This window comes from Meleagris gallopavo, chromosome 1 (assembly GCF_000146605.3).
Source record: "Meleagris gallopavo isolate NT-WF06-2002-E0010 breed Aviagen turkey brand Nicholas breeding stock chromosome 1, Turkey_5.1, whole genome shotgun sequence".
NCBI classification, from domain to species: Eukaryota; Metazoa; Chordata; class Aves; order Galliformes; family Phasianidae; genus Meleagris; species Meleagris gallopavo.
Genome location: NC_015011.2, coordinates 3,324,296 through 3,343,047, shown reverse-complemented (window position 1 = coordinate 3,343,047; position 18,752 = coordinate 3,324,296). Strand labels below are relative to the sequence as shown.

The 18,752-nt window shown below is 45.8% G+C and overlaps 1 protein-coding gene and 1 long non-coding RNA gene across 2 annotated transcripts in view; one reads left to right on the top strand and one right to left on the bottom strand.

Annotated features, from left to right (window-relative positions):
• Positions 1–18,752, top strand: part of PRKCQ (protein kinase C theta) — an 826,629-nt gene that overhangs the window by 407,957 nt on the left and 399,920 nt on the right. The gene's annotated exons all lie outside the window — the stretch shown is intronic.
• Positions 11,177–18,721, bottom strand: LOC104911519. Its single transcript, XR_002115255.1, has 2 exons — positions 17,953–18,721; positions 11,177–16,897 (listed from the first exon to the last, which is right to left on the bottom strand). It is a non-coding gene; the product is annotated as an uncharacterized LOC104911519 (long non-coding RNA).

Genomic DNA, 18,752 nt, shown 5'->3' with positions numbered 1-18,752 from the left:
AATGGCTCTTCATATCGGGTGGAAATTTCCAGGTGTTTGGAACAGCAGTAGATCTAAACCACAAAAAACTCCTGATTACTTACTAATCTGCTTCTAATTTACTCTGCTCTGTGAATTTCAATTTACACTGGTACTGTCCTCCTGAATCATCAGCAAGGATGTTAATGAAACTTGATCCTGACTCTTGTCCTACCCCAGTGGATACGCCTTGTTCAACGCAGCACACTCTTGTTTGGGATTAGTTACTGCATTTCAATGTGTTTTCAGTTTGCACAAACTGTGCTTCAGACCAACTCATTTTTTTTATTCTAATTTCTTGTTTCCTAAGACAAAGAAGCAGAATACATTAATCAAAACAAAAACACATGTTCATAAATGTGTGCTTCCTTCATCTTCTGGCTCTGTCATTCTCTAACATTATACCTCTTACCCTTTAAAAAAAAAAAAAAAGTTAGGAAAAGAAGAAAACCTGGCAGTTTTCTGTGCCCATCATTCTTCAAGTCCAACTCTTGTCTCCTGGTAATTTTACTCAGCATCTGGCTTCTGCAGTTTCTCCCTGTTGACACTATTGTGTGGACAGAACCAAGCTCTAAACATTTCATCATGACTTTTTCTTAAATATTTGTTCTATGATATTTATAGGCTGGTGAGTGGCAGAATTATATTCTATCCTTTTCTGTTCTAAATTATCACCACATTTCCTTTCTTCTGCCTCTCAGGACCACGTTGTCCAAAAATTTATAAAATAGCCACCTAAGGATCAAAATGTTCATTAACTAATCCTGCCATTAACAACTGAGGATGAATACCAGAGGATGACTGCAGCCTACATAGATTGATTCCTTAAATCTAAAATTTCATCAAGAGCACGTTTTTGGGAAATAAGGGGACAGGATTTTGAGGAGGACTCTGAGTATGGGCCTCTTTTGTTTGCTCATAGTTTCATTTCCCCCCTTGTCTGCTTTCCTGCTACAACTTTGGCTGTAAGAGCCCTTGTTACACTTTTCCATGAAATGCAACTAATTTTGCTGCATGGCTCATCGACCTCACAGCAATCCTGAACCGTCTCCTGCTTGGCTACTTTGGTTATTCTCCAGTCACATGCAAATGTTCTTTCCACAGAGGGCTGTGTCAACTGGAAATGTCACCGTGCCCCAGCTACTCATTACTGGCCTTAGCTGAAAATGATGTTCTGTACCACTCTGTCAATGGAGAGTTCATCCCAGTGAACGACACTGCTTTGTGCTGCAGGGGCTGGAGCAGCTGGAAGGTGGGGAAGAATGTCTGGAAGGGGGAGCATGTGTAGTGGCACAGCTGGATCCAGGAGCGCAGATCCAGCTGTCCACGGCATCCCTGAGGAGCCTCTCGCAATCCAGCCCTGGCCAGCATTTATGGCCACTCTCCTGACCTCCAGCCAGGAGTAGACCTTACTTGGGATTTTCCAGTTTCACTGCTGTCTTTTACATGCCATTCTTGCTGTTCCTTCAAGCATAGATTCCAAAAACTCAAACTCTTGTTTTGCTTTCTAGCCCTTAGCAATCCTCTCCTGCTATGTGTCCAAGGTTTCCCATCCGTTTCCAATCTGTAAGGAGCAGGTTTAGGAAGGTCTTCCAAAGTGTAACTCATCACATGGGTGCATGAAGTGGAATCATGCACTGAGACGGGGTGCTGAGCTGGAAAGAAGCAGAGAGGGAGTGGAAGATTGGCTGGAGAAATATGAAAATCTCAGTGCGGTGTTGAAAGATCAAGACAACATGTGCCTGTAGTTTTTGAGAGGCTGGGGTGGTCCCCCAACTCTATAGGCTAAGCTATCCAGTGTTTATGCTGTAGCAAACGGTACCAATTAGGTTCCAATGATGGGCTCCTTTTCAAAGCATCATGCAATCCACTGGCACCAAAGAACAAGCAGCTCAGGCTCATGCAATGTGTCTGTAACCAGCCGTGATGGCTTCATCATCATCTGTACTTGCTGTGCTCCAGGACACAAAAAGACACAGTCCTTTCCAAAGGCTTTGTCACCTCAAGCTGCCTCAATGTGAGATGCTGGCGAGGGCTGTTCCCAATGTAACAGGGAGGCTCCTGCCTGTGGGTCAGGTGTCCCTGTGTTGTCTGTGTTTTTAAGACATACTTTGCTTCAGTGTTTCTGCTCTCACCGTCCAGATGCGTGTCTGTGGAAGGGGGAAAAGAGTAGTTCAAGTGCTGATGTATTTTGGGGTGTCCTGTCACATACATGCAGCCACAGAAAGAGCAAACACCAGAAGGAACATCCCAATTTGCCTCACTCACCTTTGTGATTAACTGCAGAATCTGTGATCACTTAGTATTAGGCTGCAGCTTTGCAAAGGGAAGCAATCATTAAAATCACATGGGCACAAACATCATTGCTGTTCAAAGGCAACAGGGGTGTTAATGCCAACCCATGTGCTGCCAATGTTGCTTTCCCATGGATTTTACCTTTTAGGTCCTTCCACTTCTCCAGTGAATGGATTTCTCTGAAAGCATCTCAGAAATTGGGAGTGATTTTCTTAAGACAAATATGTCATTTTGACAGCAAAGAGCCCAGTGCAGGACGTAACAAAACTCATGCAAAGCTCTTGAAGGTTTTACTGTTTTATCTGCTTATGATGGAGCCTAAGGAGACTAAGCAAAGAGAGAGAAGGGCAGGGACTTAGGTGATGCTGGGGCTGGCAGGGACAAGCTAATCATGCCCTGGACTGCGTCTCCAGAGGAGAAGGTGGGGGAACCAACAGAAAATGCCACAAAAATGATCCGAGGAATGGAACACCTCCCCTATGAGAACAGGATGAGAGAGCTGGGGCTGTTCTGTCTGGAGAAGAGAAGGCTCTGGGGAGACCTGAGAGTGGCCTTTCAGTATCTAAAAGAGGGCTACAAGAAAGAAAAGGACAGAGTCTTTAGCATAATCTGTTGTAACAGGACAAGGGGAAATGGTTTCAAACTAAAAGAGGGGAGATTTAGACTGGAGATAAGGAAGAAGTGTTTTACAATAGGTGAGGCACTGGAACAGGTTGCCCGGAGATGTGATTGATGCCTCATCCCTGGAGGCTTTTAAGGCAAGCCTGGATCAGGCTCTAAGCAACCTATCTAGCTGTGGATGTTCCTGTTCATCACAGGAGAGTTGGACCAGATGACCCTTAAATGTCCCTTCCAACTCAAACGAATCTATGGTTCTATGACCCAGACAATAGCCAGGAAAAAGAAAATATTTAGGCAGAACATTCCCCAAAAAAGCATTGCATTTTCATTCTATCTCCAAAGACTTTCCCCTGCTGCCCTGGGCAAGTCACTGAGTTTATCTGTGAGTCACAAATAATGCCACCTCTTCCTTTAGCGGCATGAGGGCACAAGGCAGAAGATTGCTAAAACCACACAGTGTGCACCTGCTGATCCTGCTTCTTTTTAGCACCATTCAGCAACATGTTCACAGTTGATGTTTATTTGGGAAGAATTACTTCGCAGCAAAAGCTATCTGAGTGGTGTTTTGACATCTGTCTCTCCTCCAAGAGGTTTGCATCTGAGATACAGATGTGCCAGGTACAACAGAGTGAATTGTCGAAGTGGGTTCAGACCGAGCACATTTGATGCGTAGAGAACCTGATGTACAGCACTGGTATTCTCATAGCTGTGCCTATTTCTACTGAAATTGCTGGTAAATTTTCATCAACTTGCACGATATTGAATCAAGGCCCACAGATGGCACTGAGCAGGAAGATGATTGGTGATTTTGCAACACAAACCTAAGGTGGGTGGAAATGCATCTTGGGGACTGCCTTGGTAGCACTTGAATGCCTTCTGAAGCTTTACCAGGAGGTGAAAACGTACCTGGCATTTTGCAGCTGTAAATATGGTCCTCCCAGCAACATACAGCACTTCCAGCTGCACAGATGCTACTTATCTTTGTGTTCTCCTGGAACAAAACCTCTCTTTATTTTTCTCACTTCCAAAATAAACTTCCTTTTCTGTACTCCCACAGAGAATCACCACTGGGAAGAAAAGCTGTGCAGAGTTTTCCATCCAGCAGATTGCCTCTCCACTCCTTCCACCCTGAGAATCTGAAAGCAGAGCAGGGCTACTGTTTACAGAAAAGCAGAGAGCATTTAGGAGCTGCCTTGTTTCTAAATACATCCATTTCTGATTGAAAGAAGCTGAGCTAGTCACAGTGAAAGAGCTAATTAAAATGTAAACACCATTGCTTTTAATTGCTAGCACTAAAAATTGTCATTATTTATTTTATAAGTCGAGGTGCATAAGAATATGTGTTTAATTGCAAAAAGGAGGAGGAGGTGGATTTTAAACGTGCTTTGGAGATGCTGCAGGCTGAGCTCTGGCTGGTTGTTTCCATGAGAAAATGCAGTGTGTTATTTTCCTCTACAAGTCTTTCACTGCTGTCACACAGTTCAGTTTTTCTCTCTTTTAAAGCATCTGTTTGTTTGTTTGGCCTTTCTTTTTCAAAAACTTATTTTGCGTCTTCTGCAATTCTCACTCATGGAGGAGTCTGGAAATCAGTCCAGAGCTCATGATCAGTCATTACAAGATGTTTTTCTGTTCATGCTGGTAAATGGCTCGATTTTGCATAATTAGTTAAAGATGTGAAGGGCCGACTAAGTGCTAAGTAATGTTACATAAGTGTAATGTATGGCAGACACACTGTGCCACAAAAAGCATAATAGTATTTTGCACTTAACTAGCACCTTTTAACCCAGGTTGGCAGAACTCTTTACTATCACTGCTGGAGGCTGTCAGCACCCTAACAAATGAGGTTATTGTTTTAATATGCATTTACAGCTGAGAAAACTGAGGCAATGAACAGTTTAGTGCCTCATGCCTCGTGCCTTGGCAAGCCAGCAGCTGAACAGTGCAGCAAAGCCAGGCATCGTGAGAGCCACCACCAGCTCTGGTGATGGGCAATCATATCATAGAATCACAGAGTCATAGAATGGCTTGGGTTAGGTGGGACCTCAACGATCATCAATTTCCAACCCCCCTGCCACAGGCAGGGTTGCAAACCACTAGATTGCATACTAGATCAGATTGCCCAGGGCCCTGTCCAACCTGGCCTTAAACACCTACAGGGACAGGGCATCCACAGCCTCTCTGGGCAGCCTGTTCCAGCATCTTATCATTCACTCAGTAAAAAAAACTTCTCCCTAACATCTAAATCTCCCTTCCTTCAGTTTAAAACTGTTCCTCCTTGTCCTGTCATTATCTATTCATGTAAAAAGTTGATTTCCCTCGTGGTTATAAACTCTGTTTACATTTTGGAAGGCCATAATTTTCCAACAGCCTTCTCTTTTGCAGGCTGAACAAGACCAATTCCTTCTGTCTTCATAGACGTGCTCAAGCCCTTGGATCATCTTTGTGGCCTTCCTCTGGACCCTCTCCAACAGCTCCACATCTTTCCTGTTTTGGAGAGCCCAGATCTGGACACAATACTCAAGCTAGAGCCTCATGTGGGCAGAATAGAGGGGGACAATCACCTCCCTGTCCCTGCTGGCCACTTCTCCTCTGATAGAACCCAGGATACCACTGGTCTTCCAGGCTGCAAGCACACACTGCTGGCTCATGTTCATTGTTTCATCCACCAGGATCCTTAAGCCCTTCGCAGCGGGTTAATCTCAAGGAGTTTTTCTTCCAGTTTGTATACATATCTGGGATTACTTTGACCCAACTGCAAAACCTTGCACTATGCTTTGTTGAACCTCATTAGTTTCACAAGGACCCACGTTCAGAGTTAATCAAGGTCTCACTGGATGGCATCCCTTCTTTCTGCTGTATCAACTGCACCGCTCAGCTTGGTGTCATCAGCAAACATGCTGAGGGTGCATTCAATCTCACCATCTATGTCATTGATAAAGATGTTAAAGAGTATATATCCCAAGAAGGACCCCTGGGGGACACCTTTCATTATAGGCCTCCATCTGCACATAGAGCCATTGACCACAATGCTCTGATTATGACCTTCCATCCAGTTCCTTATCCACCAAACAGCCCACCCTCTAAATCCATCTCTCTCCAATTCAGAGATAAGGATATGGCGAAGAACCATGTCAACGATCTTGGAGAAGTCCAGGTAGTCAGTTGCCTTCCCTTTGTCTACTGATTCTGTCACTTCATCATAGGAGGCCACCAGACTGGTCAAGCATGACATTCCCTTTGTGAAACCATGCTGGCTGTCTCGGATCACCCACTCTTCCCTCATAGAATGACTTGGGTTGGAAAGGACCTTTAGAGATCATTTTGTTTCAACCTCTCTGCTGTGGGCAGTTACCACCCACTACATCAAACCTTGAACACCATCAGGGACGAGCATCCAGAGCTTCTCTGGGCAGCCTGTTCCAGTGCATCACCAACCTCCGAGTAAAGAATTCCCTCCTCACATCCATGTCCCATAACCTGGAGGTCACAGCCTGGGGCCAACCTGGGGTCAATGGCAAAAGGGAGGATATCTTGGATGGGCTCTATAGACACTGAAGCTCAGCATTTGGAGGTGAGCTGAAACGAGTGGCCTATGTTGCTCAGGAAGACTTCCAATAAGGATGTGGAAATAGCAAGAGATGGAGAACCCAATTCTTCTCTCTCCACGGTGAACTGCTAGTTAGAAAGAGGAATTTCCTTTCCATGTGGCAAGCTTCTGCTTCCAATCATGTATTTTTGTAGGTTTCCTACACTGAAGAGGAGGCTGAAGGGAGACCTTGTGGTAGCCTACAGCTGCTCAGAGTTAGGGTCAGTGCTGAGCTCTGCTCTCCAGTAAAAGTGACAAAGCCTGAGGAAACAGCATGGAGTTGCATCAGAGGAAGGTCAGGCTGGGAGTTAAGAAAAGGTTCTTCACCGGAGGGCAGTGGGCATGGAACAGGTTCCCCAGGGTGATGGTCATGGCATCAAGATGCTGGGGCTCAAGAAGTGTATGGATGATGCTTTCAGACATAAGGTTTGAACTGGTTTAAACTTGTTTTTGTTTGTTTAGAATGATTGTTTACAAGGATGGATAGTGATAGGACAAGGGGGAATGGTTTTAAACTAAAACAGGAGAGGTTTAAGTTAGATATTAGGAGGAAGTTTTCCACACAGAGGGTGGTGATGCACTGGAACAGGTTGCCCAAGGAGGTTGTGGATGCCCCATCCCTGGAGGCATTCAAGGCCAGGCTGGATGTGGCTCTGGGTAGCCTGGTCTGGTGGTTGGCAACCCTGCACACAGCAGGGGGTTTGAAACTAGATGATCATTGTGGTCCTTTTCAACCCACGCTGTTCTCTGATTCTATGAACTTTGGATGGTCCTGTGTGGAGCCAGGAGTTGGACTCAATGATCCCCGTGGATCCATTCCAACTCACAACATTCTCTGATTCCATGTTTGAAGAGCAAGAGGAAGAGCAGCTTCACCTCTCACTGCTGGCTTTTTGTCATTTCCAGTGCCATGGATACACACGGATCCAAGCTGCACATTAACTCAAGGACTTTTCACCTGTCAAACCCAAGTGACCACAGAGAAGCCAGAACAGCTGGGGCATAGTTCATAGAGTCACAGAATCATTCAGGTTGGAAAAGAGCTCCTAGATCATCTAGTCCAACCATTCACCCACCACCACTATTTCCACATTACACCATGTCCCTTAGTACAACATCTAAACATTCCTGAATGCCTCCAGTGACTCAACCACCCCCCTAGACAGCATGTTCCAGAGCTTGGCCACTCTTTTGGTTAAGCTGTGACAGGCCATTGCTCATCTGGCTTTATGCCTAAGGTTATCATCCAGGAGCTAGAGCTTGTTACCTTGATGGGGTGCTCATCCAGACCCAGGCACGCTATCCTTGGAGGCCCTTGGGCTCGATGAGAGTAATTCCTGCTGCTCAAGCTTCCCTGCTCTGTCTCTTCTCTTACTGGTGAGTGAAGCTCTTGCAGCCTCTCATTCCCTCTCCAAGGTATTTTTTCCTGCCCTAAAATTGTTTGATTTTTTTTTTTAGCTGCACCTTCTCTGGATTTTCAACATCATCTAGAAATTTTGATTTCACACCATATTTGTATGTTTAACAAGAATAATTCTAAACTCCAAAAACAAACTGTGCCCTGACTGGCGTTACATAGCATTTGTGATAATTGGATTCTCAGAAAGCCACGCACTTTCTGAGATTTAATGAGATTCAAACTTTAATTACCGCGTCCCTTTCTCAGGCATGCAATAGAAGCAGGGAGAAAAATGACCATAATCAGGTCTTCAGCATGTTGCAAGAGGCGGTCTCGATGGATAGCACTTTGATCCCTTAATGAGGGGGCATTCTTGCCATGCACAGTTGGAAAGCCAGTTTTTCTTGCATCATGGCCTACATTTACATGCTTAGGATTTCAGCCACAAACCAATGCTCTCTCCTCTCGGAAGACTTCAGTGGTAGAAAGTCAGCAGAGATGGCTCCTGGAACTACCACACTGCAGGACAAGAGAGGGAGACAAGAATGTACTGGGAGTTGGAGTGGACTTTAAGATCTTGATGATGAGTGATGGCACACAGTGATCCCTGGACAGGTCAAGTAGCCCTGCAGGACCAGCGTGAGCTTAAAGCCCCTTGCATGGCTATTCTCTTGCACGCCACAAATACCAGGCAGATTTTGCCCGTAAGGCTTGATGACTCACTTGCTGGCTTTCTCACTTCCCCGCCTCCGTCCTGGAGGATGCGGTGTTTTGCTGAGTGTTATCTGCACTGAGGTTGGCGGAGGCAGATGAATGCAGCGGTTTTGTGTCTGCAGAAAGAAGGCTTCAACAGAGGGATGGGGTCATTAACACTTCAACTTTATCCAGGAGGAAGATATCATATGGCCATCTGAGAGGACCTTTAAATTGTGATGTTCAGCCTGTGTGATGTTTAGATTCAAGCCAAATTAATTTTAGAAAAGCGCTGTGTTGAGACAGTGCATCAGATTCTTCACAAATGAGACGAAATATTGCCTCCACTGTATTCTCACAACCACTCATTTTGTAGACTGATAAAAAATCTCTCCATCTTCATGTTTTTTATAGCCCTGTGGATAAACATTCATTATTCCTTCATCCTTTAGACAGTCAGAGATTTATGTCACGTCCTGCCTTTTCCTTTGCTGTATTTGGGACCAAAGTCAGTGTTGCCAGGTAAAAATTTCCATTGCTCTGCGTTCCATTTCCTGACCTCTTTCCCAAGAACCCGGCTATCTCCTTCGTTTTCCATGACTTATGAAAGGTCACCACTGTTGCTTCTTTTCCTCTTTGAACAATCTGGAGGATATGCTATTCTTGCTTAATACATCCAATCATTTTTTTTGAATTATCTTTTCTTCATCTTCAGCTGTTTTTGCTTTGCTGTGTACTCTAGATGCCTACACGAGGAGATGTGACTGCTTCTTGCAGGCAGCACAGGAGGCCAAGGTCTAAGCGAGCAGGAGCTGTGGGTGGCTTGAATCATTCTTGACATGACACCCATCCCAACAGTCTCTGTGAACAGGCTTGGCACTTCCAGTCCACCCATGCCCAAGACCTCAATTGGTTCCTGATGTTACCCAGCCCCTTTCTGAGCTGCGCATTTTGTGGCTACCCCCTTTGGCCTTGCCCAGATGATTTCAGGCAGAAGAGGTATACATCTCCTGGCTCTCGTACTCCAGAGATAGACCTGTCTCTCTAATACTTCCCAGGCTGGTATTTTGGCAAACCTTTCACCTCCCTGAAACTTCTCTGTAGTATCAATCTGTGTTTTGTTGTTATTCTTCATACCACCTTTCCTTTTCCCTTGCAAATCTGTCTTGACTCACATTTTTTGCTTGCTTTATCCTTTTCCATTTCCACAAGAAGTTAGTTATTTTTCTCCTTGGAGCTGCATATTCCTGGGAAGGGGCTGGGGTGCAAGCCAGTTGTTGTAAGTGCTACAAAAGCACGCAGCGGAGTTGCGAACCATAAGCAAAGCCCTTGCTGGGCTACATGTAGAGTCATATCCATATTCAGCATGCTCTTAGGCTCCTTCCATTTTGAGATTTGCAACGCTTCTTTTGACAAAAAGGGAACTTGCCTTCCTCCAACACACACTGAGCGAATTCTATCTGGACTGGGTAATTTGAGGTGTCCATGCTGAAGACATAATGACTTGAGTCACTCTCCTGTCCCTCTTCTCCTCATTCTTAGCTATGTGGAGAGATCCCTGAGCCCCTCAGTCAGTCTATGCATGTGGTAGCAGGTTGGCAAAGCAGGGATGGCACTCAGGCAGCCCACAAGCCTCTGAGCTCTGTCTGCCAAATCCACATGGATGACTGCTCATAAGCATGAATCTGTCTCAAGCCTTCAGCAGTCACAGGGCTTTTGTCTCCCTCCTCTTCCCAAGAAGCAGATTGCAAAATCACCAAGCCACAGAAACAAGCAGTATCTGAATAGGCTCATGAACCAGTCCATGCCCATATGTGGCTCCTGGGAAACAGCTTCCTATGGAGCAGGAGAAGCTGAGTGTGCTGAGAAGTGAAGCCACCTGCTGGGTATGTAGCTATCCTGTTTTCCCAGGGAATGGAAATGCTTCTCTGCAACATGCTGAAAACTCCTGGATCTATGGGGAAAAAAAAAAGACCACCTCTCAACATCAGCAGTTGTATCTTCCTCCTGGATCCCCATGGCCCTTTTTTTCTAAGAGCATTAGCAACCTTACCCCATCTCAGCCCTCCATACACCATTTCTCCCAGCCTGGCAGACCTCTAGCCCCAAAAGCATCTCTCTTTGTTCCCATACATGCAGACTCAGTGAAGAGAGCACAGGAACAGCTGCAATGGACCCATCCTCTGTATCACTCTCAGCAAACAGCTGCAATCTCCCATTCTCTCATGGTAGACCTTAAGGTCAGGCTCTGGACAGGACAGATGAGACCCTTTGGGTGGATTTCCTGCTGGAGCAACATCTGGAGAAGAAAAATCAACTTGAGATTTCCTTAAATGCCCTGTCTTGACAGATGATGCTTATTCTTTCATCAAATATTATTTTTTGGTTTGGGAAATTTCATCTCTGTTCATGGAACAGTGAGTCCTGCTTATTTTCCACTTGACACTGAGCACTGAAGAGGGTCTTAAGTAGAACATCCAGCCACGGCTGGGAGGGTGATCCTTCACGTACATCCTTCCCCAAGCCCTACCCTTCCCATAACTGCTGCCAGTGTTTCCACCTACTTAGTACAAATACAGGAACAGACACAACAGGAAGTGGTTCTCTAGGATAAAGCAGGCTTTTGAGGACTTCAGAAGCTGAGACTGGGCACAAACTCTTCCTGGGGAGTGCTGGGATGGGGCGGTGTTTGGCATGTGACTGTTTCATGGCAGGCGACTCATCACAGCAGTGTGTCTGCTGATTTTCATACCATCAGGAATGGCAAACAAAAGGTTGCTCTGCTTTCCCAAGGGTCAAATATTACTCCTGATGGAAAGCTCGCAGAGATGTAGGAATGCAAATGGTGGATAGGATTGATTTGGCACCGTCTGTGTTTCTTCCCTCTATCCTCCTGCCTGAAGAGACACCTGTGCAGGGTGCAGAGCTGCTGAGATGGTCTGAGGCTGGCTTACTGATACTGGGAAGAAGAAAAGGGAGCTAGCATCTTCTCCATGTGGCCTGCGGCTGGCCACTTGACAGGAAAAAAGGAGAGCCCAGCAATCTCTCTGGAAAAGACATCTTTTTTGAATAGATCAAAGCATAGGACTGTTTCCAGGGCAAGAAAATAAATCGAAAGCGTGAAAAATATCAGCTCATTTAGAAAAGATGCAGAAGGAGAATATGCTTCTCTGGTGTGGCCAGAAAGCCAAGGAGTCAGGCTCACAGAGGTGGAATGGCAGATCACAGCAACGTTTCCAGAACTGCTCAGAGACAGAGATGAGGGTTTAATTATTCTCAGATATAACAGAAAGAGGTTAAAAACATTTGTTCTTGAATCCAGAGAATAATTAAGAGTGAGTCACAGAAAGTGTTGTTCCAGCCATGGTAAAAACAAGCCAGCGCTAAGGGTCTGCTGGTCATTTGAAAGCATAGAGAGCTTCAGCCCAAGATTCCTTCCTTAATTGCACCACTTTTGGGCACTCGCTCTAAATTAAGCGGACTGGAGCACAAGGGAGCTAATGCAGTGCTCTGAAAGGCAAACTATTAAGCAAAGTGTCTCTCAGATGTTTAACTTCAAGGAGACACAATTGAAATCTCATCAATTATGATCAACGGACATGAGAAGGGTTTAAAATTCATCTCTAACGTAATTTGCAGAATAATAGAAATTAAAGATGCAAAATCTCTTTTAGGTTGAGTCTACTTCAGTCCCCAGGGAGAGCTAGATGGGTTTCTATATCATGCTTCCCACAGTGCTGCATGCATGCAACAAATGCAGCGCAAGAAAACTTTCCCCGATGCATTTTTATGACTCAGAGGATGTTGCTATTGAATAATTAAGCTTACAGACACGAGTCCTTTCTGTGCTGCCCCAGGCGTGTTCCCTGCCTTTGTCATCATTTACAGTTTTCTCTTTCCAAAGCACACCAAGCTATTCTCACAGCTCTTCTCCTGGATTGCAAACAGCTTTCTGCTGTCCTTGGCATCCTCCTCCTTGAAACTTTTCACCCAAGTCCCCTGCCCTCAGCAGTCAATGTGAACAGTGAGCTTAAGGGAAGACCGTGACATTCCTGACTGAAAAACAAGATTGAGTCCTTCACTTCCCACTGTGCTGCTGACAGTAATACTACTTAGCACTTTTACCCTATGACGCATTACCCAAACATTAGCTAATTATCCTGCTCGACTCCTTAGAAAGTAGGCAATTAAGCAGTTAGCTCCACTCTCCAGATAGGGAAACCTGGGCAGAAAATGTGGTTAATAGGGGAAAGGCCAACACTATGATGTAGGGTGGTGACTATCCCTGCCGACCAGAGGAGGGATGTCAAGCATGGTGCTTATTTTGCTTATCTCAGTTGCTTGCAATCCTGCTGAGCTTCTTCTAGAGTGGGCATAAGAACAGCAACACCTTGGTACAGAGATTCATCCTCACCAAAACCGTGTCCCATTGTGGGACCCAAAGCACCCAAAGAGTCCACTTCCTCCATACTGCTGAAGGGAAGAGGAGGATCCTGGTTGGTATGGATGCCTTAAGCAGATTGTGCACGTCTTCTCCAAACCATAGACAGCAAAGTTGCTGAGATCAGTGCTCAAGAACTCCCAAACCCTGGAAGTACTCAGCTGGTGTCACTGCAGCTGACTTTGAGGAACATTTTGGAGCTCCCAATCCCACGTTGCAATAAGCAGGCTACAAACTCTGTCCCTCCACATAGCTGGGGACCTATTCTCCTTCAGCCTTGAATTGTGGCTACGTTTGGAGGGACACAAAAGCTGAAACAAACTATTTTTAATGCAGAGAGTAGACGTTTATCAGAGAGGTCTTTAAAATAAAGCAGCAGAAGGAGTCCAAGCCTAATAACAAGAGCTCTAGCCATTCTGACTAACTACTCCATAAAATGTGTAATTACGGCACTATAGCAACTATTGAATTCCAAGGCACATTTTGCATCTGAAACACAGGACGGAGCATCCTATCCGGGTGATTCAGAGCACTAATCACAATGCCCAAGCACTTCACTTGGAAGGAGGAGAAGCACCAAAGTGAAAGATGAGCAGAGTGCACTGGGTGTGCAGGCACGTCACCGTGAGAGCACCGTGCACACGATGCATGCACCTGCCAGGGGAAGAATAAGTATTTTTAGCTGGGATTATCTTGTCTGCTTCCTAAGAGTGCTCACTGCCTCTGTGGAGGGGAGCACAATGTTGGCTGCATCACACCAGTCGACGGCACAGCGGTGACATTTGAGAGGTGCCTTTTACTGAAGCTCACTAAGTGCGAGTGTTATTTGTGCCCACCTAAGCAGCTTTTCCTGCCCTCGAGCACCCTATTTCAGTTCGTGCAGGGCCGAGTGCACAAGGGCACCAAGATCCTCTCTCCCCAGTGCAGTTTAGAGCCACTCACATCCCCTCAAATGGCACTTCCTGGCTCACATACACTCTCCTCCATTGTCTGGGGCATGTTTGCAGCTGGAGACTGATGAATGAAGCCGAGTTACTGACCTTGATGTAAAAAAAAAAAATCATCATAGAAGTGTGTTTGTGCTTTGTAAAATAAGCCTTTTAAAGCTGGCATTTATGCAAAGAAAAATGCCAATATGCATATGGAAGCTCTGGTATTTAAGGCCCCTTTCAACCTTCCAGATTACCAGTGAGCTTTTACTGATTCAAGCCTTTCACCAATGAACAGGTGCTTTAAGAGCTGGTGAAGAGTTCTCAGACAGGTATTTAAATGAATGGGCTAGGAGCAGATGCATGGATCAGAGTCTACACAACTAAACCCATTTTCTTATGCTGAAAGAAGTACTGTTTCACTGTGTTATAAGGAGGTACAGATGGTCCCTTGCTCCAAATGGATGAGGGCAAGGGAAAAATTACGTAACCTGTCTTTGAGGCCTGCTCTCACCCCCCTTTCTATACAGAAATTCATTCAGGCTCTGCAGAAAATGCATTTCAAAACAGCTTCACCACTATTTTTTCCCCATTCACTTTACCAAAATGAGATAATAATTAGTGAGGCCACTTCAGGGAATTTTTTGGAATTGCTCTGGTCCTGCTCTGGTCCATAGGCTAATGGTGTTTTTCTTCAAAGTTCCTATGGGAGGTTTTGGAAGATATTCTCCAGCCAGAGAGTTGTGTAGGCAGGCAGGTTTATTTCCCCAACACGGAGCACTGAGTTAAAGCCAGGGCTTCATTTTGCAGAGGGAGCTCACTTAGGTGAGCAAGCATTGCCAAAATCTGTTGTGACAATACCCAATCAGACCAGTGCTCTGATTCTGCTCAGAAAACAATAGACGCTTACACAACTACAACCCACTGGACGTTTTTGATTTGCTGAGCAACGAGACCCCAAATGTTACAGCTCTGCCTCATGTCCTTGGCTCTGTCCTGCTTTGGAAGGAAACATGCTGTGGCCTGCACTGCCAATGCTATTTCCTCTCACTTGTCTTTAAAGGTCTCTTTTTCCAACAGCTGATCGGCTCTGCAGCTCCGGAGAGTACGTGAGATCCGGCTGGCCCACGGTCTAGCTGGTATGGCTGTGTGCCATGTTGTTGTTTGTATTGCTTTCATTTTTTTGGCGTTACTTGGCTCTTCCAGGCAACTTGTTTTCATCCTGAACTATGTGCTCATTACATACCCAAACACCCACGCAGGTTTTGCATGAAGAAACTCGAAACACACACGCAGCAGAGGAGCAAATTTGCAAAGGGGGCAATGAGATATTTGTCTCGAGGCAGACACAAACAATTGTCAGATCCCTGAGCTGTCCGTGGTTGAATTTCAGACCTACTGATGACAAACGTGTTAACACTGTGTGTGCATCCTCCTGGCAGAGAAATGCAGGGGACATCTCCTGTGCTCACCTTCAACAACCCCAGCTACCGTTCCCAGCATGCATCCAGGGACCTCCTAGCTGTACCCCAAAAGCTGAAGGGACCCATTTTTGCTGCTGCTCTGCTCTCCTTCATGGTCTCGTCTCCACTCCAGCCAACTGCTGCCTGCAGGGATCTATCAGCCCCCAGCCAGCTCAGGTCCAGCAGATGCCTAAATGCACTGGAGGATTTCAGCAAGGTCCCAAGAGACAGGGATAGAAACATGCCTGCTTGGCATGATGGTTGTGTCGTAAGTATCCTCTTTTTGGGTTCTTCCACAGAGCAGAGGGTCTGAATGACTGCTAGAGGTGGTACAGGGCAGCATCAGTGCCATTGGACCGCCCAGTTGCACAGATCCAATGTTGTATTAACACAGTAAACTCGCAGAGCTTAGCAGAGCAGGGCTCAGATACTCAAGTTTTCCGAGTCTCTCCCATTTTTACAGCCCCACCGCTGCTGCAGTTGAGCTCCGACAGACGCAGTGAGCTCAGCTGGAGGCTTGTAGGCTGTCCAAATCTGCGGCACACCGCACTCCTCCCTGCCGTGCCAGGCCTGCTCTTAGCGTGGAAAAACCCTCTCCCAGCTACCGCCAGGGTCTGTGCAGTGCTAGGGAGACTTGGTTTGTAGCTTGGGATTGCTTTGCTTTCTCGCATCCTTCCCTGCTTCCTGCGCTGCAGATGAATAAAGATTTTCCAGAGCTGTCAGTACGATGTATTTCACCAGCGCTTGCTTCTTTAGGTCCAAATTCTGCTAAAAATAAGCTGGCTTGGCATTCACATCTTGATTCAAGTGGTAACAGGACACTGGGCAGAGAAACTCCTGGGGCTATGTGCTCTGTGCAGCAGCAAGTAGCGAGCTGATGGCGTTCCCTCTGCCTCCTCCCTGCTGCCGGCATGGAGCTGGCACTCGCTGCTCGTTGCAATCTCCAAAATTTCATATTTAGAGGTTACAGTTTTATATGGCATCGCTCCTTTCTGGCTGCTTGTTAGTGAGGCACCAAATGCCAAGGTAGAATATTTTCTCCTGATGGAGGGAGTATATTATTAGCAAGATCCTCAGCAAACTATTTCCTTTAATATTCTTGCGGTAAATCGCAGGGTGAAAAAAAAAAAAAAAAAGAAAAAATAACAAAAAAATGGAGGCTTTGGGTAAGTGAAATTTTAAATGCTACATTAAGACCTCAAACTTCAAAAAAACCTTGTTAGTGCAGCAGCAAAGGCAGAGCTGTGGAAGATGGTATCTTGCATGCAAGTTTTTGCTGCGCTGCTTCAGTAGAAGCACCATTCCCTCAGGTCCCAAAAAAGGGTCTCAAGACAAAGCGCTTTGCTGCTCCCCCTCACTTTTGAGATCCTCAGCTGACGTTCAGCCTCCAAGGCTGCTGCAAGAATGTTTCATCCTCAGCCAGATTTTGTTGCAGCATTCTCACTTGCTTTCCTAAAATAAATGGCAAAAAAAAAAATCCTTGTGTTAATTTAATCTAGCCAGGCATTTTGCTGTCCTGTCTGATAATATCCCTCCAATCTGTCATTTCCAACTGACAGCTGTTTATTTGTTGTCGCCTTATTGGTTTTTTTCTTGTTATTTTAGTTTTGTTTTTGTCCCTGATCTTGAAATATCTCCTCTTATTTCTCAAGCATCCCAAAACTGCTCCAGGGATTCCTCAAGTCTTCCTTCACTTTGGTGGGGGTTTTGGGTGAAACAATTTTATTTCAACCAAAAAACAAATAAACAAACCCTACACAGTAACCCCAGTTGGAGAAACCCTTCAATAAATCTCCAATTTACATGCTTGAAAATTACACGGGTGTTTGGGATTTCAGGTCCATTCATGTAGCAAGAAAAAGCACTGAAAAACATCATGGCATGAAACAGAGATCACAATATGAGCATCCCTCTAAACCAGGGACTGCAATGTAAACCTGAAGAAGAGGTCTTAGCACTGCTGGAGAACTATTCAGCAGCACTGATAGTAATAGATGAAGTGATTAAATACATGTTATTCAGTAGAATTCAGAAGGGAAAAAAAAAATTATTAAATATGACAGTGCATAGGACATGGGAAACCACTTGGGTTCCTTCCCACAGTCTGGATCTCCAAGTAACCTTTCCATGGAGCATTCAGATGAGCTGTGGTATGGACCAGAAAAGAGAGAATAAGCCAAGAAAAGAAGCCCAATAACTTCAATAATTATAGTACCCTCCACTCAATTTCCAGTTGCTTGCAAATTGTTGGTCAAGCATTAAATCTGGTCACCACTCAATTAGCTCATTTTTATTTCACTAATTACTAACTGCTGTTTATATATTTACAGTTATTTATGGTGACTTCGATTGCTCCAGTTCCTTTTTTGGAAAACAACAACAACAAAAGCATGTTGAAATTGACAGAACTGTCAAAACAAGCTGCTTCTGATACTTACAAAGTATAGAGCTACGTGGTGAAATACAAATAATAAAACAGGGTAAGAGAAAAGAGCTGCGCTACTCACAGCAGGGATCAGCGCAGGAGCTGGACGAGGTCACATCATGCTTGGGTTTTGCTTCAGCCCCTTCCCCACACAGCTCATGGAGCATCCCCTTGACCCTATAATCCACTGCAACCCCTCAGGGCATCGCCCTGAAACCCAATGGGATGGATCCCACAGCCCCTGTACAGCCTTGCAGACACAAACTACATCCTATCCCCCATGTACAGGCTTGCAGACACAAACTACATCCTATCCCCCATGTACAGGCTTGCAGACACAAACTACATCCTATCCCCCATGTACAGGCTTGCAGACACAAACTAAACTACATCCGATCCCAGGCTCTGCGGTGTCCATTACCCACTGCAGCCCCACAGGGTTTCACAGCCCCACATAGCCTCACACCCCTACAACCCCGAATTACATCCCACTTCAGGTCCTACAACCTCAATGCTCCAACACAGCCCCACAGGGCATCCTCCTGCAGCTCACTACAGCCCTATGGGGCACCCAAAACACACACAGCCCCCAGATTACACGCCAGAGCCCAACGTGCCCCTCAAAGCTCCACAGACCCACCGCAGCCCCCCACCAAGCCACACCCTATAGCCCACCCACAGCACCCACACAACCTTGCAGCTACAAATTACACCCCACCCCAAGCCCTACAGCTCCTAATAACCCACTGCAGCCCCTACAAACCCACCACAACCCTCGATGACCTATAAAGTCCCCCTCACATCGCAGCACAGCACAGCCCAACTCAGGCGCCCCACAGCCCCTGCCCCGCCACCCGCGCGGCCCCTTTAAGAGCTCGGCCC